Below are 26055 nucleotides of genomic sequence, written 5' to 3' on the forward strand. Positions count from 1 at the left end.
TCTGTTCCCTGTTCAATTCATCTGGCTACTGAAACATTGAAATAAACTGCAAAAGGACATAGTCATAGTTTCAGTCTTAGCTCTAACTGTGTGGTCTTGGACAAGTGTTATGTTTCCTAGGCCTTGGTATCCTCGTTTTTTAAAAAGCGAAGAAGAGCCTTCAACTATCTCTACCTAAAAGCCAATACATTGTCACCTTATAAACAGGGAGCATAATTTTTTTATGCTTAACAATTATATGTTTAACAATTAAGTTCCATAAAACCATCAGTAATTATTTGATTGTGTCTGCAACACTGAGTTGAGTTAAAATGAAGTAAAACACTTTTTTAAACCTATAACACTTTTATTCTTGCTTCTATGTCTCTGGGAAAGAAGCTGTCAGTTCTATGGAAAGGGTTAACAAATGCACATTTTGACAACTGTTCCTTAAGATATGGTGCATACATTTGGACAAAAATTTAGACAGGAATTGTCAGTGTGTGAACAAGAATGTACATCTTGAGAGAAATTATATTTTTTATTTTTCATAAAGAAAGAAAGGCATACTATACAAAATAGATTTATCAGATAATTATATAGTCAAATTCCAAGACAAGCCCAACTTAATGAAGAGTATAATTTAATACACATATTTTGGTTTAGGGAGGTATTAGCATTTAGAGGACCAATTTGAATTTCTCACATTTTGGAAACAACTAAGCATCCAGAAAGAAAAGAAATCCTAGTGTATATATTTATTGTTTTATCACTTAAATTTTATTATCAAATAGTATTGGTTATCTAGTTTATAATACTGATAACTTAGTGTATCACTTGCATTGTTTTCATCAATTGCTTTTCCTTCACTGTTTTTTGTTGTTTTGTCATACATTTCAATCACAGCATCCAGTATTGCACATGTTTTTAACTATTCAAGTGATTATAGACCATTAATCTCAAAGGTAATTATGTTTTTAAATTCCAATAATTGCCACTAGGTTTTCAGAAATAAATTATCCTGAAAGGAGGAGAAGATTGTATAGAAATTTTAGTGTGTATTTTGTTATGCTGTGTTTAAAGGGAAATAAATTTCACATATTAGTCACAGAATAACCTAATTAGAGTGGAGAAAGGGATATAAATATTTATGGAGAAACTAATATACACCAGACATTCACTAGTTGATTTATAGATACCGTTTAATGTTTTCATCATAACAGTTCTTTGAGATAGACATTATCCTGTTTAAATAAAAAGGTTCAGAAACTCTATTTATAGAAAATAGTACACTTAGAATGTAAGGCCATGTCAGTCCCCAAAGCAGGTACTTTTTCAAGGATATGATGCTGTCTTCTGGCAATACCCTGTAATTGTTAATTTTCCTATGTGGTAGACTATTGACTAGCAGAATATAAATAATTCAGTATCTCTAAGTCTGCAAAAACAAGGAAAGGGGTTAGATGACGCATAGATACTTTTGCTGATAAGGCAAAATAACCAGATTTACTAGCATAGTCCATGTTCTTAGTATATTTGTTGCTAATTATACATTTATTTGCATTGTACAAACATGTGCAGGTATGTGTTGCAGAATCAGTTCATTTACTGGCTCTTTTCACAAATAGTGAGTTTTTAGCTTACAATCTGCACAAACTACTATTTCCTTTCTCTCTCTTTAATGTGTACTGGAATTTGTCGATGACATTTAAGCCTGTGTGTTTGTGGAGTGCAAATATAAATATCATCATATAGCAAATTTCTCAATCATTTTATTTGTTCTAGAATGTATTAAACTGTGATTTAATGGGAAATAAACTTTTTTTTTTGCTGGTTTAACCATAAAATGTTTTCTATTTATTTAAGGCACAGCTTGTATTAGACCAAAGCTATCTGTAGTCTAATGGAGTCCAGCCTTTTATTTTATTTTCATAATCGCTTCACAGTTATACAAAATAAAAATAAAAAAAAAAAACTTAAGTAAGACTGTAAAATATATGGATATCGCAGTAAGACCACAGTTGATGTTAAAAACCTATCCAAAAAATGTTTAGCAATATTGGTTTTGAAAGTTTTCAACCTTTTATTCTATATAGTTTAGATATGTTTGCAAGGCAAAAATAAAAGAATTTTAAAAAGTTAAAGGAGGTATGCCATATATTCACATCCAACATCTCATTAAAAATAAGAAAAGAACAAGTACACTCTAAGGTTTAATGGTTTAACCAGACTAGTGAGTTCCCAGGATATGCGTACTTGACCAGATATATTTTATATCAAAGCCCATTTTAAAGTTATTTGTTCCAAATGTTTCTCTTAAAATATCTTGATAATTATTTGCTTATTTTGAAAGGAATTTCTGAGGGATGATCCTACCAGTAGGATCAGGCCTAAATGGGCAGTCGGACATCCCTCAAGGGATCCCAGATTGGAGAGGGTGCAGGCTGGGCTGAGGGACCTCCCTCCCCCCGTGTACGAATTTCATGCACCGGGCCTCTAGTACAATATAATGACTTAACCTGTTCAGTAAGCCTTACCTCACAGTATTCTTAGATTTAACTCGAGAACTGTTTTATTGATCTATATTTGTCCATATTTATCTTATATAAAAAGGAAAACACAACATTAGGTAAGGATTTCCCATAGTCAACTGCATTGATAATAGTAATTTTATTTCTGTCTTATCCTTGAAACTCCCTACTGATTTTTCTTATGTTGGTCACCTTAGGTCTCCTATTATTTCCTTGTTTCCCTTTTCATTCACCACTTGAATACTCCTATTACACTTATTTTACCATAAGCAAATCCTCATGTATTTTCCAAAGTATCACCATTCTATATTCAGTACCTCTGTTTACAACCCCTGGGTGCATTATTATGACTTTTCACTCTCCTTACAGGTGTTTGTAGTATTTACCAGACTTTTGTCATTTGCTATGTTTATGATTGTTTTGTTTTGTTTTGAGTAGCAAGCTTATACTTAGAGACTGATTATCTCTTTGCCAATAATTTATTTAGCACAGATCCACTGTGGGAATTATAATTAATTTCACAAGCCAATAACATACAGAATAATGTCTCTTAATAAGCCAAATAAAAAGGTAACATATTTCAAACAAATGGCAAATTGATTACAATATTGTTCCAGGTAATGGGAGATAAAGAAATAAAGAACAAATTTAACAGAGATGTATCTTTTTATAGGAGTTTGGTTCCTCTGACTTCTAGCTTCCAGAGCAAAACAAACAAACAAAAAACCCGAACAAATGACCACAAAATTTCCTTGTTGGAAAAACGCCTTGCTGGATAATGAAGAGGCTGAGTTGGTGCACAGGCTAGGCTGCTCTGAGAATAATCATTCAGGGATCATTGCAGGTTTAGTACAGCTGTTGACCAAAGAATTACCTTGGCCACAGCAAAGCTATTTAGGTCAGCAAGGTATAGCAGTGTCCAGACCTAAATACTCCAATAGTCCTCACCAACTCTGAGTATCTATAAAATCAATCTTCTCTTGCCAGTTGCTTCTCTACACTTTCTATTGATAAGCCTCCATCAGGTTCCTCAGCAGCTGAACTGCTGGCTGATTATCAGTGACAGCAGATGAGATGATGACATCTTGAAACAAGTTAGGTCTTGTAGTCTTCATTGCAAAAAACACTCTGGGTCATTCCTATCCTATGAACTATTATGATCCAAGTTTTCTATTATCTGTATCCTAAAACAACATTTCTGGGGGTGTTTGTTAAAACACATCAATTTTTAAAGGTTTAAGTCATAAACAAGTGAATTTGAAATCATTAAAACAATACACAGTACTTTTTATTCTTCTTACTACCTATTTTTGATTTCCATATTATTTTTAAGTTTAGAACAAATTTTCTTATCCAAAACTGTCTTACATTAGAAGTTCAGTTGATTTGAATTTGTCAAAAATATTATTTTTTTGCTAAAAGATTATTATTAAGAGTTCAAGTATTGCTTTTGGTCAGAATTCTCAAACTACTTTGTTTTGAAATGCTTCTCTAAAGTTTTGCTGAATTTCTTATTTCCTTGCTGAGCAATTTTATTTTATTTCAGTAATTTTCACAATTATTTTACACATTTAAAATATCAACAGTAAAATTGAATATTTAATTTGCTTTATTAAATTATTCATGAATCAAGCAGCTTCCTATCTAATAAATATAGAGGTGCTCTTAGGAGTTCAAAATGAAGGGTTTTTCTAGGCAGAAACTGAGCAGGACAAGAAAGTTATTAGCCAAAGAAAAGAAAATTTGTTTCAGGCAAGAGAACCTTTTTTGAAGAAAGAGCTATAGGGGTCTGATTAGGAAAATTACCTCCACAGCTTTGATCAGGAAATTCCAGACTCATTGATTTAAGATTTGGTTTGTTGTGCTGTTTTTGTTTGTGTTTTTTTTTAAACACATATATGTCATATTTTATCTTTGAAACTTCCCAAAAACATTTGAAGTGTTTTAATCTTCAGATACTGTGTTTATGTTGAGAAGGTCTCAGAGCCTAACTATGCACCTGCTTTATTGTTGAGAATTAGCTATAGTCATGTGTTGTTTAATAAGGAGAATACTTACTGGGAAATATAGTCATTACGTGATTTTCTTGTTGTATACACATCATAGTATGCCCTTACACTAACCTAAATGGTATATCCTGTCAAAAACCTAGACTAAATGGTCTAGCCCATTGCTTTGATTTGTAAGAATTCAATATCATCATTTGTGGCCCAACATTCATATTTTTGCAGTTTAAACTCTGCAGCTTCTTACAGAATATGACTCTGTTCCTTGGCCTTAAAAAGCATCTGCAGAAAAAATAGTCTTTCTGTGCTATTTAGTTTCTGTTGATAAGTAACCCAAAAGTTTTTGTTCCACAGGCCTGAACCAGAACTAGGATGTTGACAAATGTCTAGTCATATGTTATCCATTGTTCTTGTATAACAGCCTCACTTGCTGACCACTGAGTCAGCCGACTGTTGAAAAAGTCCAGTGACCCCCAGCAATCAGAAAACGCATGATGTAAGTTTGTAGTCTGGTTTCTCCTAGCAACCCATCTCTTTGATCATCAGGTCTTTGCAACTTTTTCCTTTAAAAACCTACTCCTTTCCCCTCCGTTTTGCAATGTGTCTTCAGTTCATACTATGGGCTATGCTCTCTCAATTTTCCAATCATCTATGAATAAAACTCTTAATTTATTTTGGATTTTTTTAACAGTTCTTAAGCAACAAATTTGTATAGCATGTTACTATGCTGAATACTGTAGGCAGTTGTAATACAATGGTGTTTGTGTATCTAAATATAGAAAAGGTAAATAAATACAAGTATAGTATAAAAGATATAAAATGCTGCACTCGTATAGGGCACTCACCATGGATGGAGCTTGCAGGACTGGGCATTGCTCTGGGTGAGTCAGTCAGTGAGTGGTGAGTGAATATGAAGACCTAGGACATTACTGTCCACTACTGTAGATGTTTAAGCACTGCACATCTTGGCTACACTAAATGTATTTTAAAAATGTGTTCATCACTAATAAACCTTAGCTTACTGTAACTTTATAAGCCTTTTAATTTTTAAAACCTTTTTGACTCATAATTTAGTGTAAAACACAAACACTTCTAGAGCTGTACAAAAATATTTTTTATTTCCTTATATTTTATTCTATAAGCTCTTTATCTATTTTTAAATTTTTATTTTTTATATTTTTTAAACCTTTTTGCAAAATACTCGAATACAAACAACACATTAGCCTAGACCCATGGTCGGCAAACTGCGGCTCTCGAGCCACATGCGGCTCTTTGGCCCCTTGAGCATGGCTTTTCCACAAAATACCACGTCCTGGGTGAGTCTATTTTGAAGAAGTGGCGTTAGAAGTTTAAGTTTAAAAAATTTGGCTCTCAAAAGAAATTTCAATCGTTGTACTGTTGACATTTGGCTCTGTTGACTAATGAGTTTGCCGACCACTGGCCTAGACCCACACAGGGTCAGGATCATCAATATCACTGTCTTCCACCTCCATATCTTGTCCCATTGGAAGGTCTTCAGGGGCAATAATAGCCATGAGGCCATCGTCTCCTATGACAGTGCCTTCTTCTGGGTCACCTCCCCAGGGACCTGCCTGGGGCTCTTCTTCAGGAGGTGTCCCTCTTCTCAGATATATGTTCATGGTGATTTGTTTGGTTTGTTTCTTTTGGTCACCATACATTTGCTTGTAAGGAGATAATACACCATGAACATTCCCCTCTATTAATGAAAACCTTTCAGTGCTGGGATCCATATTTTCAAACTTTTTAAAAAATATATACTTTTATTGATTTCAGAGAGAGAGAGAGAAACATCAATGATGACAGAGGACAATCCCATCAGCTGCCTACTGAACACCCCACACTGGGGATTGAGCCGGCAACCCCAGCATGTGTACCCACCGGGAATTGAACTGTGACCTCCTGGTTCATGCCCCACCTGCCAGGGCTAGGCCTGTTTTCAAACTTTTTAAGAAGCTTGTTGAGGTCTGCATAAGCTTCTGCTAAACGCTTCACTGTGAATTTCCTTGTAGGTTCTTTTTTTTTTCTCCTGAAGTTTCCTTTTCTCTTGCCTCTTCTTCAGCTATGCATTCCTCTTTCAGTTTCAACAACTCCTCATCAATCAATTCCTCAGGAACCATCTCTAGGAACTTTTCAATGTCATTCTAATCCACACCCAGGTTAGAGTTGTTTGCTATCTCAACCACAGCCTTGTTGACTTTTTGCAAACTCCTCATCTTGGCAAATCCTTTGCCGTTATGGATGAACCCAGTGAGTGTCTTCTTCCAGGTGCCATTCATACACTCCTTGGTGACATCACTCCAAGCCCAAGAAAGGTTTTTAATGCAGTAATGCATTTAATCCTTCCAGAATTACAACAGTGTCTTCCTCAGTTTCAGCAATAGCCTGGGCAAAGGTAGCCTCAGGCAATAGGCCTTAAAAGCTTCTTTAACTCATTGATCCCTGGATTGATCAAAGGAGAAATACCACTTTGATATTGGGATGACAATCATCAACAAAAGGAGGGTGTCTAGGATTGTTATCAACAATAAGCAAAATCTTAAAAGGTATATTGTTTTCTAAACAGTGCTTCTTTATTTTGCTGTCATAGCAATTCAGGAAGGCATACTGGCAGAGTTCTGTCATCCATGACTTCTGATTGTTCCTGTAGCACTCTGGCAGTGTGTGCTTATTTATAAGCTCGAAGGCCCTGGGATTCTCACTCTGCCAGATCACAAAGGGTTTCACTGTGTAGCCTCTAACTTTGCTCCCAAGCAAGATAGTAATCCTGTCCTTAAAAGCCTTGAAATCTGGCATTGTAACTTTCTCTCCTTATGGATGAAATTCATTTCAGTCATCTGTTTCTAGAATAGGGAATTTATCATCCATATTGAATATTTGCTCTGGCAAGTCATTTTCTTCCATAATCAGCTTATTGAGAGTTTCCAAAAATTTTTCAGCGGGTTCCACTTTAGCACTTCCAGCAATCACCATCACAATATGTCATGAATAACAATTCTAGAACTGTTTAAACTCCCAGCACTAACGGTAAATTCAATAGTATATTTGTGTCCAGCCTTTATTTCAACATCATACATTTTTGCTTTGACCATAACCATCATTGTGTTGAAAGTATACACTTCTGTTTCTGGTCTTCCGTCCTGGTCCCTAGAAGTTTCTCCATGTCTGATATAGGTTCTTCCAGAATTATTGTTAGTAGGTTGAGAAATAAATATAGATCATATATTTGACATTGCTCTTTTTAATCAGAAACTTACGACATTGACTTAAATACCTATTTTCCATCCAATTACTTTATCTTGAACATTTTTTGCTAAAATTATAACTAGTAGATCAAGTAATGAAATATTTAAAGTGCAAAATATGGATTTCTATAGAATACTCATATTTAGATCTACAGAACTAAAAATAGTTACAAAGCTAGTTGCCCTACATAGATTGTAGGACATAAATGTTTGGAATGTAATGAATGACAATGGACTGGGAAAACCTGCTGAACTTAGTCTCTGGGTGTCACTAGAAAGACATGATATGCCAAGCATATGAATTAAAGGCTTGAGACTCCTTGGCAGTTTGAAGCATTGTAATTATCTATGATCTAGCGTTAAAGAAGACTACAATTTTGTGTGAGTAGGTTATTTTAAATAAACTTTATTATGGTTTAAAGGAAGGTATTTTAAACTGTTTTTTATGTGGTGGTTGAAATTGAAAATATGGTTATTTTTTCTCTCCCTTAAAGATATTTTACTTGGTCATTATTATAAAGGTTAACCCATCCACCCACCTAGATAGGTGTTTTGATGTGAAAAATAACCGGTAATCAATATCTGCATGTATTGGGATAATAAAACAACATCCAAAATATGAGATGGGAAAATTTATTTGTGGAGCTTAGATAGGGTAATAGATAGGGTAAAATTGTATTTGAACAATTCTCATATGAAAGTAGATGAGCTAGAGATTAGAGATTATCTTAATCAGTAGAAATCTTTTTCGTTATCAGGAGCATTATTAAGAAAATAACTGAGAGTTGTTTTTTTTTATTTTATTGATTTTTTTTAGAGAGGAAGTGAGAGGGGTAGAGTTAGAAACATTAATGAGAGAGAAACATCTATCACCTGCCTCCTGCACACCCCCTACTGGTGATGTGCCTGCAGCCAAGGTACATGCCTTTGACTGGAATCAAACCTGGGACCCTTCAGTCCGCAGGTGGACACTCTATCCACTGAGCCAAACTGGTTAGGGCTGAGAGTTTTTATTAGAGAAGAGAAAATGCAGGTTTGTGAAAATTAATAGAGAGTGCTCCAACCTGGAAAATACAAAACCTTATTTGCATAGGGTGCTTGTTTGAGGCTCTGAATAGCATACATCTCTACACTAATAAAAGAGTAAGATGCAAATTGACCGTACCTTCGCTATGCCCACCAGCCAATCAGGAGTGAGTATGCAAATTAACCCAACGGAGATGTTGGGTTAATTTGCATATGCAGGCGCCCAGAGGCCAGGGGCAGCGTTCCACACTGCTCCAGCTGCTCCCTGGGCAGTGGGAAGGCAGAAAGGCGGCTCCAGCTGGAGCAAAGGTAGTGCCAGCAGCCAAGGGAAGGAAGGCCCATACTTGCATGAATCTTCATGCTTTGGGCCTCTAGTTCTATAATAATTATCCATTCTCAAATAGTTTCATGGAGCATGTGTACATGCATTAGAATACCTGGTACATTTTAGAGGAGATTTGTTAGCATTTAAGCAGAAGCATTCAATAACCAATAAACAGTGATTCCTGATGACTTTATCTGAGCTTTGGAAGCACAAAGGCTAATCTTTCACATTTAAACCTGTAATCACTGCCTTCTCCCATTTTGATAAGCATCATTGAGATCTGGAGAATATTTCTTTCTCTTTATCTGTGAAACTTCAGTGACTTTAGTAGTTCCCTTTATCCATGGTGAATATATTCCAAAATCTGCAATGGATGCCTGAAAGGGCAGGTAATACTGAACCCTAATCAACTTCAATTCTGCTGGAGACATGACAGTGGCTTCTTCATGGGCAGATGAAAACTCTCCAATAACTTTTACATTTTATCAGTCCATACCTATTCCTGAGTCTGTGTAATCATCCCTTAGTCACAGTAAAGGGCTTGTGTCACTTTTTTTTCAGGGGATCCCTTGCTGAAGTCTTCCTATAGGCTCAATGCTTTTGTGACACAGCAGACTGGTTGTGTCAGAACACATTTTCTGTTCATGTCTCCCATCCACAAATTTAAGGCATTTTCCACCTTAATAAGCACTTACCATGCACTGTGACTGTAACTTGCAGTTTAGTTTAGGGTGTGACAGCGAAACTAGCAAGGATTTTTTTTTCCTCCTTCATAATTTCATGGATAGAAGAATTATCCTTGCCATAGTTCTTAGCAACTTCAACATACAGCATTTTTCTTTACTTATTAAATGAAGAACTTTTACTTTTTGACTTAAATGAAAGCACTTCACAGCTTCTCTTTGGCATATCCAAATTGCCAACATCGCTACTCTTCACTTTGGGGCCATTGTTAATAAAAACAAAGGTGACTTGAACACAAGCACTGCCATACAGCAGCAGCCAATCTGATCATGGAGATGGTGGACTAAAGGGTGAGAGGGTGTCCAGGGAGGACATGATGGCAAAGGGAAAATTCACAGCCCTGGCAGTATGAAGCAAAGTAGCACAAGATTTCATCAGGATGCTCAGAAAGACACGCTATTTAAAGCTTATGAATTGTTTATCGGTGGATTATTTTATTTAATATTTTGGACTATGGTTGACCATGGGTAATTGAAACCACAGAAAGTGAAACCACAGATAAGGTGGGACTACTGTATTTTCAATACACAAGGGTATTTGGCAGTAAAGTTTTGTGCTTTGTGCAGTGCAGTCTGTTGTATTTAAGGATAACTTTATGTCTAGAGAATCCATAATAGAAATGACTTTTGTTTGTTTAAGTAGTGTACTTGCTGCTTTTTAATGTTCTCACTTATTTTTATATGGTCTTTCAAGGTATCTAAGCATTTATTAGCATCATCTAGAGACTGTTAGAAAGTTAGAAGACTCTTAATTTGAGGAAACCCAGGTTTGTCCTGATATATTTGGTACATCATCATAGACATCAGTTTAATTTCCAAATACTGATATTTCTAAATTTATGCCAGAATACTGTAAAATGTGGTATAAGAATAAAAATACATATTAAGAAAATCATTATCTGAGAATACACATATTTATTTTTCTAGAATAAAAACATCAATTAGGCTCTACGAAGTTTTGGTTTAATTATATCCAAGTTGCCTTTGTAGTTAATCAATGACATAGTTTGTAGTGTTCATCATTTAATGCAGAAAAAATTATTTTTCAGGTATTTTCTTAGTATATCTATGTGGTATGGATTTTTCGCTCTTTAGAAACTGTTTATGTACCTATAAGCAGAGGGTCTAAATCAGTGTCTAGAAATAATGCATTTTTAAGTTTTGGCATTTCTAATTATTGAGATTATGGAAAGGAATGAGAATTTGTAAGCAAAATATACTGAACACACTGCTCAAGCCAAATGAATTCAGTGATTAAGTAAAATGTTTTCTATTTCTGAAATAGAAACAATAAAGAGAAAGAGGTCATCAAACCTGATTTATTTTTCCCATGAGATTCAGAATACACTTCAACAAACAACAAGTTATAGAGGAATAAAATGGCTAAATTCAATGCCATTTCAAATTCCAACTATTTGTCCAACAAAGATAATCAATTTAAGGTTCATACAGAACAGATGACGAGGATGTGTGCATTATATGTGGGGGAAAAACAAACATGTAATAAAGAAATTTGAATTTAGAATTGTGTTAAAACAAAAACAAAAAAAAAAAGGTTTTTTACTCTGCTTTATTTTGGTAGTAAAAGAAGGTTGAATAGAAACCAAAACTTGGCAATAAGTGCATTAAATGAGATCACAATTGAAATGTAAAAGCTTTCCCAAAGTGTTCTTTTATGGTAGTCAACTATCTCACCCTTAATCACCCCACTCTGGTTCTAATTTATGAGTTCACATATGGCTTATTAATGCAATCTTTAAGAACTCATAACAGCCTTAGTTCTAAATGTACCATGGAGTATCTCGACACTGCCCATCAACTTCCCCTGGCTTTCTGCTTTCTCTCAAACAAATACAGTCTGGAGTTCCTCTTCTTAAGTATTTGAAATGTGGTTGGCTCTCCTGGAGGAAAATGAGTGAGCCAGAGTCCCTTTAGTTGATGATTTCATTTTACTATGGCTGTGAATGTGATAAATGCACCTGTCTCTAGAGAATGAAGCTGCCAGCTTCAGGGAGTGCAAATGTGTCTGTAACTGCCTCAATTCCAATGAGTTATTATTCTCTGAATCTGTTCTGCTTGTACTGGTATAGTTGGTGCAGAAATTGTTTACAGCTATATTTAGAAATAGGAAGAGTAAATAAAGTGGCATTTATGGAAAGGGAAAAATTCACCTACCTATAGATAGTTCCAAATGAGTTTTGTTTCTGGTTAATATTCAGAATGCCACTGACTAAAGAAAGAGTACAGCCTCATCATGGATAACCTACATTGTTTCATGACTATTACATAAAAAGGATCTCCTGGGACTGATCTGAGTTTTCTGGAAACTCACACCAACATATATTGCAAATATAGTGCTTGCAAATTTAGTTCCCCTAGATGTTGCCATGGGAATTACAGAATTATGTTTCAACATACTGGTTCATTTTACTTATGGGTATTTTTGCACATATTCTGAAACCTTGACCTAAGTTCCTTCCTGTCTCCAAGGTTTCCATTTCAAATGTTTCCTACTTATTACTTCTTTAGGTGGTCTGTGCTTTGTTCTTCCCATTATAATCCAAAGTTGCATCAGTCAATAGGGCATTGAGGTAAATGAATTTGAGTTCCGAAATGAAATATTTTAGTTTTGGAAGTTTTCATTTTTTCACCATCGCTTTTGAGTATGTATAAATTGGGAACATTTCTAATATTTCATGCATGAACTCAGTAATAGGTACTGATGACTAAACCTTGAGGTGTATATGTACATAAGAGGTAATGGAATATACATTCACTTCTGACCTAGGCATTCACTGTGCTCTGGGAAATTTTCTTCTAGCAAAGTTAGTAGGCAATGACTGACTTCTTTCAAGTCTATTTTCCCCTTTTATATGTACTGTTAGCACAAAGAAAATTGTGAGTTTCTATACTATATAAGTTTCTATATGAGCAGAAACACAATTACCAATATCTGGGTTCTGAGGGATATATTGTGAAATCCTGGAAATCATTCTGGTTAAGGTTAGGAAGTAAAAGGATTTGCAGTGCCTCCTGCCTTGGTTTTGCTAACTGTAAAATGAGTATAACAATGATATGACAATTTCTGAGGGTTTACTAAGGAACTGCTTATGTACTGCCAGGAGAATCTATATATATAAAAGCCTCGTATGCAAAGTGTCCCCTTGGGAGTTTGACCAACCGGGAGTTCGATCACTCTCTATGACGTGCACTGACCACCAGGGGGGAGTGCGGAACGAAGGAAGGCCCCGGCTAGTAGTCGGCAGCCACTAAGGACCCTGCCTGTGCATGAATTTTGTGCACTGGGCCTCTAGTATGTTAATCATGCTTTAGAAGCATTTAATTATTCAAAATTACAAAACTACAATTCAATGCATGCATGAGGTAAATTATTAAATGGTGCCTTTATGATTTATAAAGGTAATATAATTCAACATGCCCTAAGTATTCATAGAAAATGAATCATAGAATCTCATGGCTGAAAGAGACCACAGGGAATCTAAGCAAATGCCTATCATGCTTAGAATTCCTCCATTGCATCCAGTCATGAGAAGTCCTCATGGCATAGGGATCATTACTTTCCTATAGCAGCTTAATCCTCTTTTAGAGCATTCTAATTGTTAAAATAATTTTTCTTGTATAATTTAATTTTCTGCTATTAATTGATAAGATATTTACTGAAAACTGCCCATATTCTAAGACATGGGCAAATGAAGACAAGCCATAAACTATACAAATATAGTCCTTGACTTTATGGAATATTATCTCTGGTAGCAAAGGTCACTCCTCTTATGGTGATAATTCTCCTAGTCAAATATCAACAAAATTATAGTATTATTTATTCTTAATTGTAATTATTTAAATATTTGAGTGGTCTTCCTTGTCTCAAAAGAAATTGTGATAAGCCTGAAAATTTCTTTATTCATCCTATGAAATCTTGATTAGGTTGCTACTTTTAAAGTTGAGAGTAATCTATTAAAAAATAAACTTTTAATAGCCACCAATGATTAATGTTCCCTTGCAAGTATAATTAAAAGTTTAAGAAGACACCAATAACTTAAATTTACCATTTGAATATTATATCTTGAATTAAACAATATCTGTGAGCGATTAGATATTATAGTATTAGAAAATGTTTTCCCCAATCATACTCTTGAACAAATGGTTATTACTGTTTAAGCACAAGTAGGTGTCATATTTATTTGGAGTCCAATGTCCCTATAGGAACAATAACTTAAAAGTTTTCTAAACTTCATTCTTTGATATATCACAGTAAAGGCCCGGTGCACAACATTTGTGCATGGGGTTGGGGGTTCCCTCAGCCCGGCCTGCACCCTCTCATGGGGAGTGAGCCTAGGCCGGTAGGTGGACATCCCCCCAGGGGTCCTTAGCGCTGCCTCAGAGGCAGGAGAGGCTCCCGCCAAGGCCGCTGCACTCCCCAGCCATGAGTCCGGCTTCTGGCTGAGCGGCTTTCCCCCTGTGGGAGCACACTGACCACCAGGGGGCAGCTCCTGCATTGACCATCTGCCCCCTGGTGGTCAGTGTGCATCATAGTGACCGGTCATTCTGCTGTTCGGTCAGTTTGCATATTAGGGTTTTATTATATAAAATTACTATTTTTGCTATATTTGCATATTATTGGTATAACACATTTCTAATTTTTTTGTTCAAATTTATTTTTAAATGGTGGCAAATATCATTAAAATTTTAAGGTATTTTATAATATACATTAAAATAATATATGACTACTAAACATTTGAATTTTTTATTTTATTATTTCTTCATTTTTAATCTTTATTGTTGAGAGTATTTAGATGCCCCCCACTTTTCCCTCATTGTAAAATTTCTATTTTATAATAGTTTTTAAAACACTGATCCAGATGGTCTCTAACTATTTTTCTTCATAAACATTCAATACCTTAGTATTTTTCATTGTCTCTGGCTCTTTCCATTTAGGCACTGTACACTTTTGCAAGTTATATGTTATATAAAATATAATACATACATTTAAAAATATTTCTTCTATAACTATAACTAAATACGCTACTTTTTAAAACTGCTAGAAATCTGTCCTATATTTACTTTCATTGCCCATAAAAGCCCCAGTTACCTATCTCCTGTTTAGCACCTGAGACAAAGTGTGTGAGTGTGTGTGAAGGGGGACTTGTTATAGTATTAATGGCAGCAGAACAACCCCACCTCAATTTTCATTTAAAATAACTTAAAATAACTGCCTTTATATGATTAAGGCTTAATGTCTGTTTCAGGGTCAAACTGCCAGACTGAAACATTTTTTAAAAATATACTTAAAATGTTCTTAAATACCATCTGTATAAACATATGTAAAAAAGTAAATTGAAAAAAAAAATGTGTTGTGAATTTCTCTCACATTCACATGCCCTTCAAAGTAGCCCTTGATGGAGAAAATGATAATATCAAACGAGACAAAGTAAAGTTCAAGTCAGACTAGTTAACACTTGTTTCTTTGGTATTTTCCAGCTAGCCAATTAAAAAAAAAAAATGCTTTGGATCATTAGTCATTCTAAACATCTACAACAATATAGAAGGGAGGCTGAATCCAACTTGTTCTTGCATAATATTTTATTGTTGCCTAAAATAGATTTCCATTACACAGTACACAGGACATAGTTATATCAAATAATAAAATTGGGACATTCAATAAGCTAAAATTTTGGCCTACTTTTCTATAATTATCTATGTGATTAATACCTTCCACCACAGACTGAAATAATCCTTGCCTATTATTTTAGGGATTTTCTGAGCCTTCATAAACTTAATAACCTTTGTATTTAAATATATTATCTATAATCTACACTTTGCTTTTTTCCTCTTTCTTTCTGAATATGCAGTTTTTTTGTCTTTCCAGGACTTGCTCAAAACCCACCTCTACAGTGAAGTTTTCCCTAACTTCCCTCTCTAAAATGATAGAAATGTGGTCTTCTTATAAATTGCCTTTTCTTATGCCTCTGATATTGGATAGCCAAAGGTTCAGAGATTTTTTCAATTAAAAATGCCTCTTTAAAAAGTTTTATTTTTAAGCTAAATGGATTTAAGATTGAATTATACTAAAAATAATTTACTCTTTCTCTTATTCCTGGAGTATTTCATGATCTTGTTTTCCTAACTAATATATATTTCTTGATTATTATTGATTAAAGCAAATTAAAATAAAACTTTTCTAAACTGTAATTGTTAATAATGATACTATGACCTCAATGTTAAGCAAATTCCTTTTTAAGTGCTTTCTTACCTACAAATATATTTTTAATCTGTGATGTATATGAAAAAGGGGATTTGATATTTCTGCTTCCTAGATGAGAAAACTAAAGCAAAGAAAGATTGGGGATTTTATATTTCAAAGATAGTCAATTTTTAAGGTGAAGAAACTCTTCTGGAAGACCACCCATAATTCGAGACAATTTTGAGAAAGAATAGTGGATATATTTGCATGCCAGTTAGACTGATAGAAGATCTAGAGTTCTCCACCATTCATTCTTCCAGATTTAAATTAGGCAATTCTTGATTAATTTTTAAATTTATAGAAGTGATCATAAATTTGTTTTTATGTACAAGGCCAGTATTTCTACATTTTTCTATAAATGGTGATTACATTGTTTTGAAAATTATTCCTGCTCTTTGATTTATTAGGTGTATATTTTGACAGAACTCTAATTTCCTAATCTAATTATTTTTTTAAAAAAAATTTCAGAGTCCAGGAAGATGTTTGTGGATTCACTTTGTTAGTTTCTATTGAAATGTGGTTCAACAGGTTGACCAAGAGCACTGTGTTTTAATGTATTTCAGTACCCTTTTCTGTGTAGCATGGTATTAGTGGAAAGAAAGGTCATTTGTAGCTAGAAAGACCTAAATTTAAGTTCCTGTAAGGTCACTCCTCACTCCAGGTGTTATGCAAGTTATAACCTCTTTTTAAAATAAAATTAGCTAATCACTGGAAAAGTGTTGTGAGAGTTAGATAAGACAGTATAAAGTGTCAGGCAAACACAAAACACTGGTGCTCAATAAAATTAGTTCTATTTTCAGTTATGATTGATCTTAAGGAACTGGTATTTCTGGAAGCAGAACAGGAAAAAATGAGATGCAAGTCAACAGTGAATTCAGATTTCATTTACTGATTAAGCACAATAAACAATGCACTTATTAATTTATCATTTCCTTAGTATAATCTTGAGTTTTGTTTATTCTTGGCCTGATATATTTTGCTATTTCATATACATATATGCATAAAGCATAAATTAGAGTGGGGGTGGTTAGAACTGCCGAATGCCATTAACTTTATTACTAGCAGTGGAATAAATGAACTATGAAGGTAGCAATATGGGTAAGATAAGATATTTAATCCAATAAAATGATAATAAAACCTGTATTGCATCCAACACCATCACTTGTTGTATTTAGCTTGTGTTGGGTATAAAGAAAAAAGTTATAGAAGATTATTTGTAGCTCTTAAGACTTAATTGATCCTTTTTTTTGTCCTTCTTCACTTTTAATGTCATGTTCCTTAGCCTTCAGATGAAAAGTCAGAAAATAAAAATATAATGAGAAAAAGTATTCTCCTTTCTTTTGAATCGTGTCTTGTGGTATGGTGTAAATAAGCTAAGCCCTGTAGAATGCATTACAGATGTAAGCAACCCAGACACATTATGCCAAAAAACATTTTTTAAATGTCCTTTTCATTCTTGCTATGCTATTACTTGAGTTCACAGTACCCAACACTGAGTGTATTCTACCAAAAACTCTGGACCTCAAAGGAGTCTTAAATTACAGATGTAAACAACAATTATTTAGGTGGTTCTAATAGTGGAGCTATGCAATACAGCCAATTATAGCAGCTTCAGGATGGCATTGCTCAATACATCTCTTTTTTTTTTTTCCACACTGCCTAGCCATCACTTTATTGCATGTAAATGAATTGTTACTTTCAAGTGTTTTGTCATCTTATTCTTTCATTTTATTTTATTAAATGTCAATATGATTATATATGTTATATATTAACTATTCTTTTTTTTCAATTTCGAAGAACTCAGTTTATTAACTGACCAGATTACAAAAATAACCATGGTAGATACCTTAGTTCATCCTTCTAATAAACCTGTTGATCTGGTCTTCCCTGTTCCCAGCATCTCCAACCTTCTACAAAATGGGTGGTCTTCTTCTTCATTCCACCCCGAGGAGAAGATAACTTGAAGGGCCACAGGAAGTTGTCACTTCTTTGAAGCACTTTCCAACAGTGCAGATCTCATGAATCAGATCTCCCATGCAGATGATGCCATATTTACCAAGAGGTCAAGCAATCAATGAGTTATCTGTCAGGGCAATTCGTTTTTTGTTGATTTTGCCATAACCACGCTTATAGATCAATTCATTTACCGACTTCAGGTCTGGGTACCCCCAAGCAATGTATGGCTCCACAATCCTCAGCATGTTAATGGAAGCCTTGTTGAGCTTAACAAAGGTGCCATTGAAGATATGGCAAAGGCGAAGAAGCTGCAACACCTTTCAGACCTTTGGGCTCACACCATTGATAACTCTGATCCTGATGACAAATGCCAATTTGGGTTCGGCAGGTACATAGAAGTTGCCAGCTTTTCTTGCCATCCTAGTCATTCGAATCTCTGTTCTGTATATCTGCCTGTATTCCTTGTGATAGTGCTTAGCTTTTTTATAGATGAGCTTCGTTCTTGCCTTTTGAAGCATCTTTTGGGCAAACTTCTTTCTCAGGTGCTTGATCTTCAGCTCCGCAAAATTCCTTCGCTTTTTCTTGAGGGTTTCTGACACAGCAGGAACCTTCTTCTTCTTCTACACTCTCCATGGTTCCAGCCGGAAAAGAGCTATATTAACTATTCTTATTCTTACATCCTTATGGGGAGGTTTGACTTTAAAAAATACATATATTATTATCCAATATACTCGTAATAAAAGGCTAATATGCAAATTGTCCCCTTGGGAGTTGAATTGGGAGACGGAGTTCAATCATTCTCTATGACATGTGCTGACCACCAGGGGTGGCATGTAACATGGCGGGAGACCAGTGGCAGTGGCAGTGGCTGGACACTGAAGGAGCAAGGGAAGGGGGAGACAGGGAGGCCAGGAGGCAGGGGACCTGATGGGCCCTGATAGCCAGCCAGGCCTAGAGACCGTACCCATGCATGAATTTCATGCACTGGGCCTCTAGTAATGTATAAGGTTACTAAAATTAACTCATGGTTATTTTTTGTCCTTTTGATACAGTATAAATTGAGTACCACTTTCACATTGCTCTCTGTTTGATGAAACTTACAAGAATACCATTTGATAATAAACTGTCACCAATCAGATTAGGGATTTTTGGAGGTCAGGTGATCAATGGAGTTTAGCTCATATCTGTTTCACCACAGGCCCTGTGGGTCCCCAAACCCATTGTCTGGTTATTTTTACAATTTTTACAGAATACATAGTTGGAATAGATATACTCAGCAGCTGGCAGAATCTCCACAACCTTCTTTTAAACATCCCCTATTTTATTGAGTTTGGGCCAATGGTTGTGCAATTTCCTCTGCCTGGAAGTCCTTGTAGGTGCCCATAAAGATCTGGTCTACATTTTTTCTAACTTGTCTTGTCCACAACTATGGAGGAGCAATGCAGAGATTATCAGACATAGTATCAAGTGTGCAAAATCAGGCCTTGAGTTTAGTGAGTAACCTGCAAAACAGAGTAATGAACATACAGCAGCTGGTCAGCGGTGGAGAGAAACAGTGAGGCGGGTAGAGCCATACCCAGGGAGTGAGAAAAGCATAGTCCAGTACCTAGCTGTGTTTATATCTTGTAAAAGCAGACAACTGTTAGAGAGAGAAAAGAAATCCCTGTTTGTGTCAGTGCTGAAACCATTCTCCACATCACTAGAATAGTATCTAGGTTTTCCAAGAGAGAGATTCATCTCAGCCTCTGACATGTTCGTGAGGCATTGTGTTCACAATTTTTCCACGGAAACCTCTCAGTTTATGTCAAACAACTTCTCAACCTCCAGCATGCATCACTTTTTCTTTTATATAACTGATCACTTTAGACCCAGCGATAAAATTATTTCTGTGTGTGACCTATCTCTTTGATTAAATTATATACTCCTGGAGATTGGAAGCTTTGTTTTATTTACATTTCTATCTCCACCGCTGCTCTGCATAATCCTTGTTGCAAACTAGACAGGCACCAGTAAATATTTATTAAGTGAATTTATAAATAACACAGAAGTTAAATATCTCCAATTGGAAATCTATCCTGGAAAAAATAATAACTATGGTAAACAAGTTTTATAGTGGGTAGATTTTTTAAAAATAATTTCCTTATATTTTTGGCTGAAATTTCTAGATACAACAAATGCATTTAAAGTATAGTGGAAGGGAGTTGACCTTGTACTATACTCATTAATACTTGAACTACAGATTAGAAGGAGAGAGAAAGGTTTGTGAAAGGCAAAGAAAATTGACAACCTGTGATTTCATTCTCAGACTAAGCTGTGACATATTTAAGCAAAGATTAATTTTTCTGAAAGAATTTAGTAGATGTGTTCTGGGGAGTGAAAATGTACAGATCATTATAAAAAGGTAAAATTGATAATGCAGAAGGGTAATGAATGGGAATATTCACAGAGATAGGATGTTTAAATTGCCAAGGTTCACATCTTTGCTGCTTTTCTGGCCCGAGGCCAAACTTGTCCTGGTTTGCTAGACTTCTAAATTAATTTTGAACACAGATAAACCAATATATTGAGCTAAAGTAGTCCCAGATCTTTGTCTATAATTGTTAATCTGTTTGAGGAAACATTTGAGATTTACTGAAGTTGGATCAGGTTCTAGCATATGTAATTTCAATGTTAGTAGGTGTTATATGGAATTCCATTTCAAGAGCATAATGATTTATGGGATATACGTACAAATCTATGCCATGGTTATAATGCTATGGATATCACCCAATACAAATTTTATTTAACATTTATTTTCTTTTATGGTTTATGGTGTTAGAAATATTTAAAAATAAAACATAATTGCTCTAATTTTAAAAAGCTTATAATCATTGACCAATTTCTACCCTGTTCATAAGCCACAAACTAGACCAGTTAATTCACAGTTTGATCAGTTTTAATTGCAAATGTCCACCTCTTTCTGGGGGTCTTCATTGTAGCACATTTATCAATAAACAGGAAGAAAAAAGAAATAGGGATCTTTATATTACAAAAACACTATAGCGAGGACCTTGTAACTCAGGATTTAATTATTATGAGGAAAGTAGGGCTTGTATTTCCTGATACTATTTTCTGACTTGTATTTAAATATACTGATTATGCTTTATTATTAGTAATCCTCTGAACTTCAACTAGTTAATTATTTCTCTATAACAACTTTAACAAAAAGGTAACTTATTAAAAAACTATGTAATTTCTTTAATGTCCACAAATTCATCAAATCATCTTGATTGCATCACCTGCAAAAATCTACCTCCTTTGCTCCCTCCCCTAAAGAATAATCCATCATCAGTGTGCTAAAACATAAACAGACTTTGATCTGGACTTAGGCCTAAATTCCCTGTAATCCACTGATCCAAGCTAGCTAAGTGAGCCAGAGAAAGGATCAGTTGAATTATTATTATCTAAATTCCCTTTGGAAAAGTTGAATAAAATGCAACGTCGGCAGGATGCATACTCTGTATGAGTGTTATAGAAAACCCACAGGCCTCAGAAATTGGAAAAGCAATCCAGTGGCTTAGCTGTTTAAGTACCAATGCAGAGAGAAAATTGCTTTTAAAATTTCACACCCCTTTCCCAAGCGCACTTTGTTTTTTTCCTATTCAAGTTGCCGTGGGGAGAAGAAAATGAAGTTACTGTGTTGATGTTTTTTGTGGTTTTTTTTTTTTTTTTTAAATATATATTTTATTGATTTTTCACAGAGAGGAAGGGAGAGGGATAGAGAGTTAGAAACATCGATGAGAGAGAAACATCGATCAGCTGCCTCCTGCACACTCCCCACTGGGGATGTGCCCACAACCAAGGTACATGCCCTTGACCGGAATCGAACCTGGGACCCTTGAGTCCACAGGCCGACGCTCTATCCACTGAGCCAAACCGGTCAGGGCTTTTGTGGGTTTTTTTTATGTGAGTGCACCATATTGTTGGAAACATTAAATATCTTAAAGTGGTCAGAATAGTTAGATAGCTATTTTATTATATTGTGAATGGTTGTAGATAATGCATTTGCTAGTGTTATTCTTAACCATCCTTATGCCTTTTTACATGTTCCAGGTATCGAAGGAGTAAAAACACTAAGACTCAACATGGTTGAAAAGGCAGGATGGTTAAGAAGGGAGAACTTAGCCTGAGTCCAAAGTTCGAGGTTTTGACTTTAGGAAATTCATTTATATTCTCCGGGCTCTATTTTCTTTAATCGTAAAATAAGGAAGTTGGACTAAGTTATCTTGTTTTCACCTTGAGCTTTTCATGTTTTTAATGATGTCCTGAATTCAACAATATAAAACCATCATTAACATTTGTAATATTACATAGGTAAGTATTTTTTTTTCAAATGAATTTATTATAAGTTTTGTAGAAGACATTTGAGACTAATTGTGGCCCAAGTTCCAATTACTTGATTATCCTCCTGGTTATTGAAAATTATCATTTATTATACACCTACAATATTCATTTCCATTATGCTGGCTATAATACTATTTTCTTTCAGAAAAAAAATTATGTTATGATACCAAGGCTGTCCATTTTAAAATTATAATTAGTATCTTCTATCCAAATTAATGTTGACTTCTGGCCATAAGAATCATTTAAAAATAATGATATATCTAATTGGACCAAGTGATATTACTTCAAGTGAAATCTGGTAACAAGAAGAGGCACAATCTAACATGACATAGAGTGACATCTCATTTTATCTGCATCACTTTCATTTAGCTGTGATGTGTTCTCACAGTTCTAAAAATGGGCATGTGGTCAGTATTCTTATAAACTGACAATCTAAATAACAAGGGTGTTGTCAAATATACTGCTGATTGAAATCAATCATAGGCACCTATGGAACTAACATTTGTCTCTAAGAGGAGCTATTTAACAACTTTCTAGGGGGAAAAGTCATCATTCTTAAAAGAAGTAGCAAACTTAAATTTGAGAAATGAAAGGAAGATGAAGATGCTGGATAATATAAATAATATTTTAAATATCCATTTAAAAGTAATTGGCTAGCCCTGACAGGGTGGCTCAGTTGGTTGGGGCATCATCTCATACACCTAAAAGTTTGCAGTTTTGATTCCAGGTCAGGGCACATACCTAGGTTGTGGGTTCAATCCCCTTTCGGGGTGTGTATGACAGGCAACCAATCGATGTTTCTCTCTCACATCATGTTTCTCTCTCCCCTTTCCTCTCTATCTAAAATCAATAAAAACATATTCTCAGGTGAGGATTAAAAAATAATAATAATAAATAAAAGTAATTGGCCAAAAGTTAAATACTAATATCTAATATGTATGAAAATAATTTATAAAATTCTTTATATTTTATCCCCTATGGCCTGGAACTGACTTAAACATGTAAGAACTGAACACAATATTGATTTTTTTTTATATTTTGGACTTGTGCTGAAGACAATTTCCTATTTTTCAGCCTGGTGACCTACTTAGGTCTTGAAGCTATTGAGTGGAGGAGATTGCCTGAATCCATTAGTGCATAAATTTTGTCTAAAGTTAAGATTGACCTTAGCTGACTTGCTTTTTACCTGCTTTACTATTGTAGCTGTGTTTTAATTTTGGGTATTGTAGCCATGATATAATAGGACAAAATGTCTTGGATTTAAAGTTCAGGGTAAATTTAAACTGCAAATTAATATGCTACTTATATAGGGCTATTCAAGACATAGCTCACTATTTCTCTATGAAGTTTATGGTTGTTGAGGAAGTATAGAGAATCCCATCTTATATGAAGAAGAGGAATCTGAATGAGATGCAGAATGAGGTGATAGTACTTCAATTAATTATTTTGGCACTTTTTGGCTGACCTATTTTAGCTTGCTAAGGAAAAAAAATCTGCATAATATTCCTGATAAGACCTATTGAATGGTGTTGAGAGAATGTCCAGTGTCCTTTCCTAAAATAGTGTCACCTTATCATAGGTTTCTGGAGAAATAAATCACCACCCTAAGGTTCAGTATCTCCTACTACTTAATATCTATTGAACCTCAGAGACCTACTAGTTTAGGTATTTTTGCCTTTTAAAGGTACTCTAAAGGCTAAGGGCATACCAGTGAAAGGCTGAATTCCAAAGAGCATTGGTTTCAGGAAAGTGAGGTCTTTTGATGAGCAACAAGTCATAACTTTTGAGTTCACCTTTGCCAGCTTGCAAGGCCTCAAGCTTCCAGATTCCTGGTGTGGGCCACAGGCCAAAAGTCTCCTTTTAGAGCAGCAGTATTCTTTTCTTCATCTGGTGGAAAACTTTTTTTTTTAACAATTGGCATTCAATATTATTTTATATTAGTTTCAGGTGCGCAGAATAGTGGTTAAACATTTATACAATTTACAAAGTGATCCTCCAGATAAGTCTAGTGCCCACCTGACACCATACATAGTTATTACAATATTATTGACTATATTCCCTTTGCTGTACTTTACACCCCCATCACTATGTTTTAACTACCAATCTATATATACCCTCTAAGCCCTTTTACCCTTTTCACCCAGTCCCCCAACACCCCCTTTAATCTGGCAACCATCCGTTTGTTCTCTGTATCTATGAGTCTTTTTCTGTTTGCAAACAAGTTCATTCTTGATTATTAACTTATTTTATCTCTATTTTATAGAGTCTTGGTATCAGCGAGAGGAAACCAATACACTTCAACATTCTGGTCAAAAGGAACTCTTGCTATGTATGTAGCCATGGTTGAATAGGATCATCTGTTTCCTCACTGCCCACAGCCCAGCTATTAGGTTTTGGTAATAGGAGTTTCCCATTTCTGGTTCCTGCTTACATATTAGTTATGATATTGACAAAAGCTTGTGTAATGAGAAAGTCCAAAAGCTTAATAGCTCAAGCAAAACAAAGGTCTGTTTCTCTCTCATGCAGCAATCCAGAAGTAGGCGGTCTGACTGAAGGCGGTAGGTTTATTATGCAAGGGTGCCCTCATGTATTTCTGAGAATTCTGGATCAGCTGTTCATCACATCAGCATTCCAGCCCATGGATAAATGGGGGAGGAAGTGAAGGACATGGATTTTCTTTTAAGAAATTGGTGTGGATCACATTTATCCACGTTCCATTCACGAAAACAGTCATGTTGCCAAGGATAGTGGGGAATGTAGTGTCTCTCTGTAATTATTTATGAACACTTTATTAAAAGAAAAGTATTGCATTTCTATCATCCACATTTTTTCTAGTATCTTACTCTAGTGATTGATGCAATACTGAAATGTTAGTTTATTTTGTTTAGTGCATTATATTCATCAAATGTGGACTCTTAACCCAAGAATTACTTTTCTTTCTGTGAATATTCTTTGGTTTTTTTTTTTTTTTTGTGTGTGTGTGTGTGTGTGTTTTACTGGGGTGGCATTGTGGCATTGTTTTTTATTTGTTGGCCAGCTCAGGAATTTTGGTGGAAACAGAATAAGGCCTTTCTACTGCACAGAAATCAATGAATATAGGAAACTTTCTATAAATATTCCTTTACCAGGGCATTTGCTATTTAAACTTTTTGCTATTGAGCAACATCAGCAGAGTAGAGTGCTGAGAAGTAAGCATACTTTTTATGCCTAATTCTCTGGAAAGAGAAATGGACGAAAATAGAGAAAGGAGTAATAGAATAAGAAAAACAAAATAGTGGACACAGAAGGGGATTTCATTTAAGTGATACACGTTTACCCATCTACTAACGGAAAAGGTCTAAAGACATGCACTCCAACCTAGCAGGGAAGAGTGTAAAAAGAGAAGGCAGACTTTTTTTTTTTCCTTTTTGTTCATCTTCACTCAAGGATATTTTTCCATTGAATTTTAGAAAGAGTGGAAAGAAGGAAACAGGGGTGCGGTGGGGTGGGGGGGGTAGTAGGGAGGCGTGGGGGGGGGGAGAAAGAGAGAGAAACATAAATGTGAGACATATCAATTGATTGTCTCCTGCATGTACCCCAGC

At 35.0% G+C, this 26055-nt stretch overlaps 1 protein-coding gene and 1 pseudogene across 3 annotated transcripts in view; one reads left to right on the forward strand and one right to left on the reverse strand.

Annotated features, from left to right (window-relative positions):
* LRP1B (LDL receptor related protein 1B) overlaps nucleotides 1-26055 on the forward strand; it is a 1782191-nt gene that overhangs the window by 555259 nt on the left and 1200877 nt on the right. The window lies entirely within an intron of this gene.
* Nucleotides 17983-18733, reverse strand: LOC308248523 (large ribosomal subunit protein uL30-like; annotated as a pseudogene). Its single transcript has one exon. The product of its transcript is annotated as a large ribosomal subunit protein uL30-like (transcript).

Source organism: Plecotus auritus (assembly GCF_963455305.1).
Source record: "Plecotus auritus genome assembly, chromosome: 5".
Lineage (NCBI taxonomy): Eukaryota > Metazoa > Chordata > Mammalia > Chiroptera > Vespertilionidae > Plecotus > Plecotus auritus.